Source organism: Meles meles, chromosome 3, assembly GCF_922984935.1.
Source record: "Meles meles chromosome 3, mMelMel3.1 paternal haplotype, whole genome shotgun sequence".
NCBI classification, from domain to species: domain Eukaryota; kingdom Metazoa; phylum Chordata; class Mammalia; order Carnivora; family Mustelidae; genus Meles; species Meles meles.
In genome coordinates, this window is record NC_060068.1 from 27,988,039 (window position 1) to 27,999,267 (window position 11,229).

The 11,229-nt window shown below is 43.4% G+C and overlaps 2 non-coding genes across 2 annotated transcripts; both read right to left on the reverse strand.

The window, feature by feature from the left end:
* Window positions 1-8,264: 8,264 nt before the first annotated feature.
* On the reverse strand, window positions 8,265-8,336 carry TRNAE-CUC. The gene has a single exon. It is a non-coding gene; the product is annotated as a tRNA-Glu (tRNA).
* Window positions 8,337-8,643: 307 nt separating this feature from the next.
* Window positions 8,644-8,749, reverse strand: TRNAL-CAA. The gene is made up of 2 exons: window positions 8,712-8,749; window positions 8,644-8,689 (listed from the first exon to the last, which is right to left on the reverse strand). It is a non-coding gene; the product is annotated as a tRNA-Leu (tRNA).
* Window positions 8,750-11,229: the final 2,480 nt, after the last annotated feature.

The window sequence follows — 11,229 nt, forward strand, 5'->3', positions numbered from 1 at the left end:
TAACTTATCACTGTCAATACCCAAAAAAACAAAATAATTCAAATAAGTAATGGACAGCAGATATGAATAGATACATTTATATATATTATTATATCTATTATATATGGATAAAGCATAAGGAAGATGTGGTATGATATATATCAAATATAGAAATATATATATTCTTATTTTTATTATTTTATTTTGTGTGTGTATATGCAATGGAATATTACTCAACCATCAAAAAGAATGAAATCTTGCCATTTGCAATGACATAGGTGGAGCTAGAGGGTGTGGTACTAAGTGAAACAAAGTCAGTCAGACAAAGACAAACACCACATGATCTCATTCATGTGTGGAATTTAAGAAACAAATTGTTGAACATATGGGAGAGGGAGAAAAAGAGAGGGAAACAAATCATGAGACTTAACTACAGAGAATAAAGTCATGGGGGGGGAAGGTAGGTAGGGGATGGGAGAGATGGGTAATGGGGATTAAGGAAGCACTGGTTACAATGAGTGCCGGGTATTATATGTAAGTGATGAATCACTGGCTTCTATTCCCAAAACCAATAATGCACCGTATGTTAACTACCTAACATTTAAATAATACAAAAATAAAAATAAATAAAAATTTTAAAAGTACAAAGGAGGCTAGATACTAATTTCCTCTAGAGCTGAAGCTCTGTGGCCCTTTATAATCCGTACACTCAGTGGGAGGGAGTAGTTCCTGCCGGCTTTGGGGGGAGGGGCTTGCTGCCCTGAAGGTGGACTTGCCCTAATGGAAATGCACCTCCAGGGCACAAGGAGGCCTGGGTGGTGGTGTTTTGCTTCCTGAAGGTTTTTAGCACTGATGGGCACCAAGAATATGGCAGTGCCTTGCTGTCCAGTCCCTGAGCTGAAAATGCAGGCTCCCCTACTCCACAGGGAGCCTTCACAGAAAAGCGCTCAGTCACTCTGGTCTTGCGGGTTTTTGTCAGAATCCTGTGCTTACCCTGCCTGTGTCTGAGCATTTTTTATCTCAGGTGTGCGACTGACTTTCAAACCTCCAAAATTTAGGGACTCCCTCCAGGCCTGGACCCATGCGGTTCCTCCCAGGGAGGGTGTCTCGCCAGCCCTCTGCTCTTTGCTGGGCCATCCTAGGAAAGCAGTCGCAGGACCACAAAGGAGTTCCCAGTTTATGGCCACACAGAGCAGAAAGCCAGCATCTCCACCACCAGGAGAACGCCTGGGAACGGTCCAGCACGGTCCAGCACCTGGGAATCACTGGTTCTTCCTGTGACCCAGGGGATCCTCAGACCCCACTGTCCGCTGGGATTCTGCCCTGCTTCACCACCTGAGCACCTGTAGGTCAGGCCCATCCCCCACTGTAGCAGACTTCCAAAAGTTCAGATTTTGCACTCAGCTACTTGCAGTAGTACTTCGTATACCCTCTGCAAGCAGGCTCCCTCCCCGCCACCCTATCCACAGCTCTATCTCCCCAAATGCGAGTTCCTGCACCTTCTACCTTCCAAACGATGGTCAGTTTTTCACTTGTAGACTTGCAGTTTTTCTTCCATCAGACCTCTCACTGACTGCTCAGGGGTTCAGAATAATTTGATGACTATCCAGCTGTGTTCAAGGAGGAGACAAACCCTCTGCCATCTTCACTCCCACCTCTGCATTTCTTTATAGCTTTATATCACCCAAAGAACATCCCTGGACATGATGATTAAGTCCCATCCTTAACGCTTTTCAGAATTCAAAATGTCTTATGTCTCTTTTAATTTGCAAGTTCCTCCTCCACCTCTTCTTTCCTTTACCTGTTAAAAGGTCCCTGTCATTGGACCTGAAGTTTCTCCCAGTATGGATGTTGCTGTTTGTGGATTCATTGTGCTGTTCCACTTGCTTCTCTGTCCTCAGAGTTTCCTGCAGACTGGTTCAGAGGCTCAATCGGATGCAAGTTTGGTTGCAAGTTGGCAGGAGTATGGAGGATACTGTTGTGTTCCTTCATTAGGCTCCTCATGCCTAATTTGTCTTTTGTGATATTAGCAGCTGTTGATGCTCAATGCTTAAATCCATTAAATCCACTGTTTTATTGGAGACTAAAAATATGATTTTTAAAAAACGATTCTTTTTGGGGCGCCTGGGTGGCTCAGTGGGTTAAAGCCTCTGCCTTTCTCTCAGGTCATGATCCCAGGGTCCTGGGATTGAGCCCCGCATCGGGCTCTCTGCTTGGCAGGGCGCCTGCTTCCTCCTCTCTCTCTCTCTGCTTGCCTCTCTCCCTACTTATGATCTCTATATGTCAAATAAATAAAATAAAAACTTTAAAAAAAAAAACTATTCTTTTTTTCTTTTTAGTGAGAGTACTTTTATGAAGAATATTTCTCCCTCTTTCCTTTTTGTTTACCCATTGCTTAAAACCACACAAGAAAGGCAGGGTAAATGCCTGATTTTCCTCCTTAACTTCTATTCAAGATGATAAATCTGTCCTATGTTATTCTCCAAATGTAGTGCAATTGTTGCACAATTGTAGTTCTATTTTTAATGAATTGAAGAACCTCCATATTGTTTTACACAGCAGCTGTGCACCAGTTTGCATTCCAGAAACACTGCAAGAGGGTTCCTGTTGCTCATATCCTAACACCTCTTGTTTCTTGTGTTGTTGATTTTAGCCATTCTGACAGGTGTGAGCTAATATCCTCTTTTAAAAGTTTTAAATTTTTTATACTTTTTTAAATTTTAAAAATAACATAATAATAAAAATATATAAATAAAATTAAAAGTTTTATTTAAAGTTTAGTTATTTAACATACAGGGAGGGAGGAAGAAGGGGGCAGGAAGTTAGGGAGGGCCCTCACAAGCACTGAGTGCCACCTAGGAAGACACATGGTAACAAAATGGCCCTCTACTGTCTGAGGCCTGGAGATAAGCAGCTCTGACCAAACAAGAACTCAGTGAAGCTACAGAAGGACCCAGTCCAGGATCACACAGCAGCTGGAATTGTCAGGGTTTGGGAGCTTCTGTTGATGTTGCCTCATCAGTAAACATGTTAGCACCCCAGCTCGCCACCTCTCCAGGTCCTCTGTCCTTCACCCCCTTCTTCTTGCAGAACCAGGGGAATCCCAGAAACTCCTTGACTCACCGTGAAGAGATAGTTTCCCAAAGCTTCAATGCAAACAGTACTGTGCTTTTGTCTGCCCAGCTGTGGAAAGATTAGTCTGATGCCCATTAAAGGGATTTCTAGCAGGGGAAAAAAAAATGTACAGGACATTTAGGGACCCCATGCATGCTTGACTGATGGAATTGTGTTGCTCCCTGAGCACTCTGGCTGCCTCTGGACGGTGGGCCCGCGGCGGCCATCATCTCTTCCCTTGCCCACTCCACTGGTGAGGGGAGTCAGAAGATACAGAGCGACCAGGAGCCAGGCTCTGCTGTTTCTACCATTTCTGGATATGTGGTGTGATCTTTCAAGTTACTTAGTGTCTTTGAGTCTTGCTTTCGTACAAGGCACACTGTTGCTTTTGAGGCAATAGTGCTGTCCTGTTAAATGAATTACAGTATCAAAGGTACAGACCTGGCTCAGAATAAGTGCTCAACCATGAGACTCTTCTACCCTGGGGACACTGTGGCCAGAGAGTGACTCAATTCGCTTGTTCCCTACACAGCTGTGAGCTAGGACTCTGCCCCTCCTCTCCCCTCTTTTACCCCCCAACACCACCCCAACACCACCCCACCCTGGCAGCTAAGCCTGCAAGTTCTGCCCCCATGAGGCTCCCAACACACAGAAGGGGCAATGCGCTTACCCTTAGGGAGAACTAGAGAGGTGGAAGGTGACATGCACTGAATGTCATCCATTCTTTCCCAAATTCATATGTGGAAGCCCTGATTCGCAAAGCGATGGTGTTTGGAGATGGGGCCCTTTGGAGGCAGTTGGGTTTAAATGAGGTGGGAGGTGGGGGTGGGTGAAATGAAGACGGTTAAGAAGTACAAACTTCCAGTTATAAAATAAATAAGTCTTTTGCTATTTGCAACCACATGGATGGAGGTAGAGAGTATTATGCTAAGCCAAATAAGTCAGGCAGAGAAAGGCAAATACCATATGATGTCACTCATAGGTGATGTCACTCATATGTGAAATTTAAGAAATAATACAGATAAACATAAGGGAAGGGGGGAAAAGGAGAGGGGGAAACAAATCATAAGAGAACCAACTAAAGGTTTGTTCTCTAAGAGAACAAACTAAATCATAGAGAACAAACTAAAGGTTGATGGGGGGAGGTGTGTGTGGGATGGGCTAAGTGGGTGATGAATACTGAGGAGGCCACTTGTTATGAGCAGGGAGTGTTGTATGTAAGTGATGAATCACTAACTTCTACTGTAGAAACCAATATCACACCATATGTTAACTAAGTAAAATTTAAATAGATAAATAAATAAATAAGTCATGGGGATTTACTATATAGCATGGTGACTATTTTTAATAAGGCAATACAATATACAAGAGCATATTTGAAAGTTACTAAAGAGTAGATCTTAAAAGTTCTCATCACAAGAAAAAAAATGTAACTCTGTGAGGTGATAGATGTGAATTAGATTTATTGTGCTGATCATTTTGCAATGTATACATATATCGAATCATTATTTTGCACAGCTGAAACTAATACAATACTAATACAATGTTATATGTCAATTATATCTCAATTAAAGAAACATTATGAGTGTCTATGAGAGTGTTTCTGGATGAGACAAATTAAATAATCAATTAAATTAATAAATAATTAATAAATTATTATAATAAATAATAAATAAATTATTAATTATTAATTAATTAATTAATAATTAATAAATAAATTAATAAAATAAAATAACTGGTACATCATGACCCTTCAAATTGATTTCAAAACTGAACGGTATTGTTGAAATGTTTTGTGAGTGTCAGCCTAAACTACGTTGTTCGGGGTCGCCTGAGTGGCTCCGTAGGTAAGCGACAGCCTTCAGCTCAGGTCATGATCCTCCAGGCTTGGAAACTGAGCCTCACCAAGGGCTCCCCGCTCAGCAAGGAGCCTGCTTCTCCCTCTGCCTGCTGCTCCCTCTACTTGTGCATTCTTTTTCTGTCAAATAAATAAATAAAATCTTTAAAGATAAATAAATCATTTTTTCCAAGAGACAATAAACAAATTATGTAGTTTTCACCTTTTTATCTTTGTGTATCAATTTTAAATATAATATACCTGCATGCTATGTGATAAAAGAGAGGGGCAGTGGGTGAGACTCTCCTCCTTTGCCTATAGTTCTCTGTGGACTAGGGGATGATTTCTGGAGCTCTGGGTACACACAGCAGAATTCAGTGGCCACTTCCCACACATGTATGTTGGGAATGTTGCATTACCCATATACAGTGTATGTTGCATTACCCACATACCGACTGAGAGATTAAAGAAAGGCATAGGCTATGAGACATAAGCCCATATATTCACCTCCACACTGGTTCCAGAGATGCACACACACACCCTCACACAGACAGGTTGCTGCGTCTACCTGTCATCTCTCTGTTCAACACAAAATGCATGATAATTACCTCCAGTAATGTAGACTTACGTCCACACCAAGCCCACAACACTACCCCTGCTCACCCCAGAGATCCATGTAATCACCCATCACACCCTCTTCTTGCCACCCACATCCACCCAAACCAAGCTGCTGATGGAGAATCAGAAGTACTCTGGTGCCTGGGCCTGAGGAAAGAGCCCTGAGATGGGGAAGGAGGACCTTGCCTGCTGAGTTCCTTCTGTTCTGGGAATCTCATGGGGGGCACTAGAAGCCTGGTCAGAGATGGAGCAACTGCAGTGCAACCTCCTTCTGGAAGAGAGTCCCTGTGCTCCGCAGGTATTCAGGCAGATTTCAGAGTAACTAAATGAAGAGATTTGAATGAAGGATGGATAGAGTGGTTGAGTTATTTTTCAGTACAGCTATTTACTTATGCAAATAAGAAGGTCTTGAAGGCAGGGGCTTTTTCTTATTCTTTTCAGTGATTTAATAAACACTATTATGTGTCTACTCTTTAATTGACTCTGCATGTCCATTTGGCCATTTTCCCCCTCCCTCCCTCTCGCTTCCTCCTTCCCTGTCCGTTTCCTTCCTTTTCCCTTCCTCCCAGTCTCTTTTCTTTCCTTCTTCTTGCCTTTCTTCATTCAATTGCCCCTTGTTCCAAAAGACATTTAAGGTAACAGAGAGCCTGGCACTTTGTTGATGATTTCCTCAATCAGTCTTTAACTGTGAAAGAAGGAATGAGGGAAGGAAAAAAGGAAGGTCCAGGGAAGATGACAAAGCCTCCTTCAAGCCAGTTTCCAGGCCACCATTCAGACAGATGAATACTTTTCCTGTCTTTCCTATTTTAACCAGTCCATTAAGTGCTTCAGAAGAGGACTTCTGAGGTCAGACAGAGTCAGCAGAGATGGAGAAATGGGAAGCTGTCTTCCTAATAACCCTAAAGAGCGTGAGTCAGCATCTCATCTTTTCCTCCGAAGCTCTCTCCTCCCAGCACTTGTCTGGGCAGGGAGGTCCTGACTCTCTACTCCCACCAATGTTATAAAAGTACTTGACCTTCTGAGATTGAGACTGATTCTTTCACTCTGCATAATTACCTGAGCTCTCTATCCAAGCTGTTGTCTATATCAAGAATTCATGTGTTGTTTTTGCTAAGTAGCATTCTATGGTATTCTATGGTGCTAGTCTATGGAATCCTATTCTACAGTTTGTTTAACCATTCACCCACTGACTGGCATGTCAGCTGTTCCTGGTTTTGGTTGTTACAAATAAATATGCTATGAACATTTGTGTAAAGGTTTTTTTGTGAACGTAAGTTTTTCATTTCTCTATCAATCCTGAGATAAATGCCTAAGAATGTAATTGTTGAGTTGTAATGTAAGTACATGTTTGATATTGTAAAAAATTGCCAGACTCCTTCCAGAGTGGCAGTACCATTTACCTTCTGACCAGCAATGAATAAGTGATCCAGTTTCTCTTCATCCTCACTAGCATTTGGTGTTATCACTACTTTTTATTTTAGCCATTCTGCAAAGAGAGTGGTGGTATCTCATTGTGATTTTAATTTGTACTTCAATAAAATATATATTAATGTCTTTGGCTCATTTTTTTAATTGGATTGTTTTACCTTTTTACCACTGTTTGAGAGTTCTCTATGTATCCTACGTATGAGTCCTTTATCAGATATGTGGTTTACAAATATTTTTTCTATCTATACCTTGTCTTATCATCCTCTTAATGAGGTCTTCTGCAGAATAAATTTTTAATTTTTACAAGGTCTGATTTAATGATGTTTTCTTTTATGGATTATACTTTTGTTGTTCTCTAAGAGCTCTGCACTAAGCCCTAAGTCCTGACGATTTTCTCCTAAAATTTTTATAGTTTTATATGTAATATTTAAATATATAATTCATTTTGAGCTGATTCTTGTGTAAAATGTGAGCAGTTCTTCAAATAAAGTGATTCATCTGCTAATAAATTTTATATCCCCATGGTATAAAAATTAGCATATGCATAACATTACAAGAAAATTAAGACTTTTCATAATCGTACCACTTATAGAAAAATCATAAAACAATCCCAAGTTACATTTAGAAGTTTGAACTTTCAAATTTCTTTTTCCTTTGTTTTTGTATATGTTTGGCTCCCTTCCAATCCGTTTTGAAGATGGGGAAGATACAAAAGATATTTTGGGAACAATTGGTAGAAATTTGAATATGAATTGGCATAGGATAATATGTTAATGTTGAATAGCCTAATGATGTCTGCAACTTTCACATGGGTGCCAAGCTGGGGGTGCAAGAAAAAAAAAGAAAGAGAGAAATTCGGCAAAAATATTAACCAACGTCGTATCTAGGTAGCGAGAACAACGGTGTTTGTTGTGTCAGTATTTTATCAGTATTTTAACTCTTCAACATATCTTCAGAATAAAAAGGTAGATGTTGGATGGGGGAGAATGACCAGACTACTTTCCAGTAACAACTGTCTGAGTCGTTGTGAGAAGCTAAGACGCCCCTGAGAAGCCCCTCTAGGTGACAGGTCCCCTTCTAAATGTCTTGGACACCTGGAGAGGCTTCTTAACCCCAGGCATATCTTTTCGCATCATTTGGTTCTGCCTGCATCGGGGTATCCGACAATGCCAAACACACCGCCAGCTCTCACTAACCGTAGTACTGTCCTCTGATCGTTACTTTTTGCCAAAAGTGAGTTTTGCGATAGAATTACAGGTTTTGCAGTGAAAGGGGGGAAAAAAAAAAATTCCCTGACCGGGAATCGAACCCGGGCCGCGGCGGTGAGAGCACCGAATCCTAACCACTAGACCACCAGGGAAGACCTGCCAGTGCTTGTGCTGATAAGCTAGACTAAATATACGATTTATGACACAAATTGGGAGCATGAACACGACTGGCTAAATTTTAGGTGCCTGAACCTCCTCCTTCTCCTAGTAGCAGTCCCTCCGCCACCGCAGATCTGGAAAGGGAGGTAACGGAGGGCTGCAGCGAAATTATATTCTGAGAGTGGCTGCCCTCTGAGAAAAAAAAATGAAAAGAAAAGAAAAGAAAAGAAAAGAAAAGAAAAGAAAGCGTCAGCAGCCACTGGATGATTTTGGGATCCTTTGGGAAGGAAAAAGGGTATGTGTCAGAAGTGGGATTCGAACCCACGCCTCTATTCAGAGACCAGAACACCCGCAGGGAAGGTGAACACCTTGAGTCTGGCGCCTTAGACCACTCGGCCATCCTGACACCCGGAGCAAATCCTGGCTGTGCAGAACCCGCTTCCTGTGCGGGTAGCTACGCCACGCCACGCCGCCCCGCCCCGCCCCGCCCACGTCCCGCCCCCGCCGCGCGGGCTTACTCTTGCTCTCCTGCCTGCGGCTCGCCTAGAATTCCGAAGAGTGCGGGGTCTGTGATGCCCCAAACCGTCCAACCTTTGTCTCCCGCGCAGAGAATCGAACTAGCCAAAAGAGAGGCAAGCGCAAACCCCTTGGAAAACCGAACGGGTTGGTGACCACTGCGCAGGCGTCGGACCCAAACCCCTTGAAAAGCTAAACGGGTTGGCGACCACTGCGCAGGCGTCGGACCCAAATCCCTTGGAAAACCGAACGGGTTCGTGACCACTGCGCAGGCGTCGGACCCAAAATCCTTGGAAAACTAAACGGGTTGGTGACCACTGCGCAGGCTTCGGGCCCACCGAAGGCGCAACCCCGCAGCGGCAAAGGCAAGGAGAAATCCTGGCTCCTGCAGGGCGCGGCCACCTGCAGCGTCCAGACGCCTGGCTCCGCCGCTGGCGCTCGCTGATGAAATCCCGGCCAGTTAATCCAGGGAGAGCACGTGGAAATATACTCGCCACAGAGCAAGCGGCAAGTTTTCACTGAGATTCGGTATTTCTGCCTTCCTGTCCCTGCCCAGCCGTCCTTCAAGATCCGCCTCTCCTCCTCTGCTAAGTCGCACACTCGAGGTTGGAGATAACGGGGAAACAGTGCTAAAGAAAACGATTATGCTAACTATTAAAAAAATATATTCATTCGCGACACTTGTTAAAGTACAGTAAGGAAGGCTAAGGGCGGCTGTCAGGGTGGGTGTAGGGACCACTGCAGTGGGGTCTTGCATTGGAGGTGGGGGAAGAGATTGGACTCCATTCGGAAGACAACAAAGAAAAGTGAAATTTTGTAGCTAAGGAGCCAGATGCGGGGCGGGGGGGACCCCCAGAAAATTAGTAAGAGAAAACACCATCAAAGGTAAGGGGGGGAAATTCTATCTCCAACGGGCGGACAGGGTAGTAAGATACCACCTTGGGAGGTGGTGGAGGATGAGGAACCCCCATTAGATAATCCAGGATGATCAGATATCGAAGATGGGAGATTCTGGCTAACCTGATCAGCAGGAATCTTGCTGAGACTGGACAGTGCGGAGACAGACAGGGAAGTCCAAAAGTCAGGCCTAGCCGGAAAAGAATTTAGGGGGACGGTGAACAAAAGAGTGCAAAAACAGCTAGTGTAATGGCTACGGTCGCCAAACTGTGGAAAGAACCAAGATGCCCTTCAACGGATGAATGGATAAGGAAGATGTGGTCCATATACACAATGGAGTATTATGCCTCCATCAGAAAGGACGAATACCCAACTTTTGTAGCAACATGGACGGGACTGGAAGAAATTATGCTGAGCGAAATAAGTCAAGCAGAGAGAGTCAAGTATCATATGGTCTCACTTATTTGTGGAGCATAACAAATAACATGGAGGACATGGGGAGATGGAGAGGAGAGGGAGTTGAGGGAAACTGGAAGGGGAGATGAACCCTGAGAGACTATGGACTCTGAAAAACAACTAGAGGGTTATGAAGGGGCGGCGGGGGGGTGGGGGGGTTGGGAGGTTGAGGAACCAGGTGGTGGGTAATAGGGAGGGCACGTACTGCATGGAGCACTGGGTGTGATGCCAAAACAATGAACACTGTTATGCTGTAAATAAACAAATAAAAATAAATAAATTAAAAAAAAAACAAAAAAACAGCTAGTGTGTTTTCGCAACCAGTGGGAAGGCCCAGCTCCTCTGCTCCAGACCCGCACTCGTTCATTCATTCACTGAGTATTGAGGCTCCACTGAAAATACAGCAATGAACAAACTCAGAAGCCCCTGCCCCAGAAAACTGACTGCTAGTGAGGGAATCAATCTGCACAATGAAAACACGGGCCGTGGGAACAAAAGTAGGGCAGTGAAGTAGCAAGTTGTATCTTTAGACTGGGATGATCAGTAAGGCCTGCTGAGGTGACATTTGCAAAAATAATTTTGAAAAGTAAAATACACGACTCTCTTGCAATATATGATCCACACATGACAAGATTTTATTCAGTTCATTAATGAGAGACACAAATGATGCTAAGACCAAAGGGAATTTTGAAGAATTTTTTTTTAAAGGACTTCTTTTTTCTTTTTTTTAATATTTTATTTATTTGACAGAAATCACAACTAGGCAGAGAGAGAGGAGGAAGCAGGCTCCCTGCGGAGCAGAGAGCCTGATGCCGGGCTCGATTCCAGGACCCTGAGATCATGACCTGAGCCAAAGGCAGAGGCTTTAACCCACTGAGCCACCCAGGCGCCCACCCCCCCTTTTTTTAAAAAAATAATGAGTCAATCAAAGGAATGTTGAAAAAAGATTGCTAACATGGAAGGGAGGTTAAGATCCCAAGGATAAGTAATAAACTGTGGTGCTTTAAGTTGTGATCT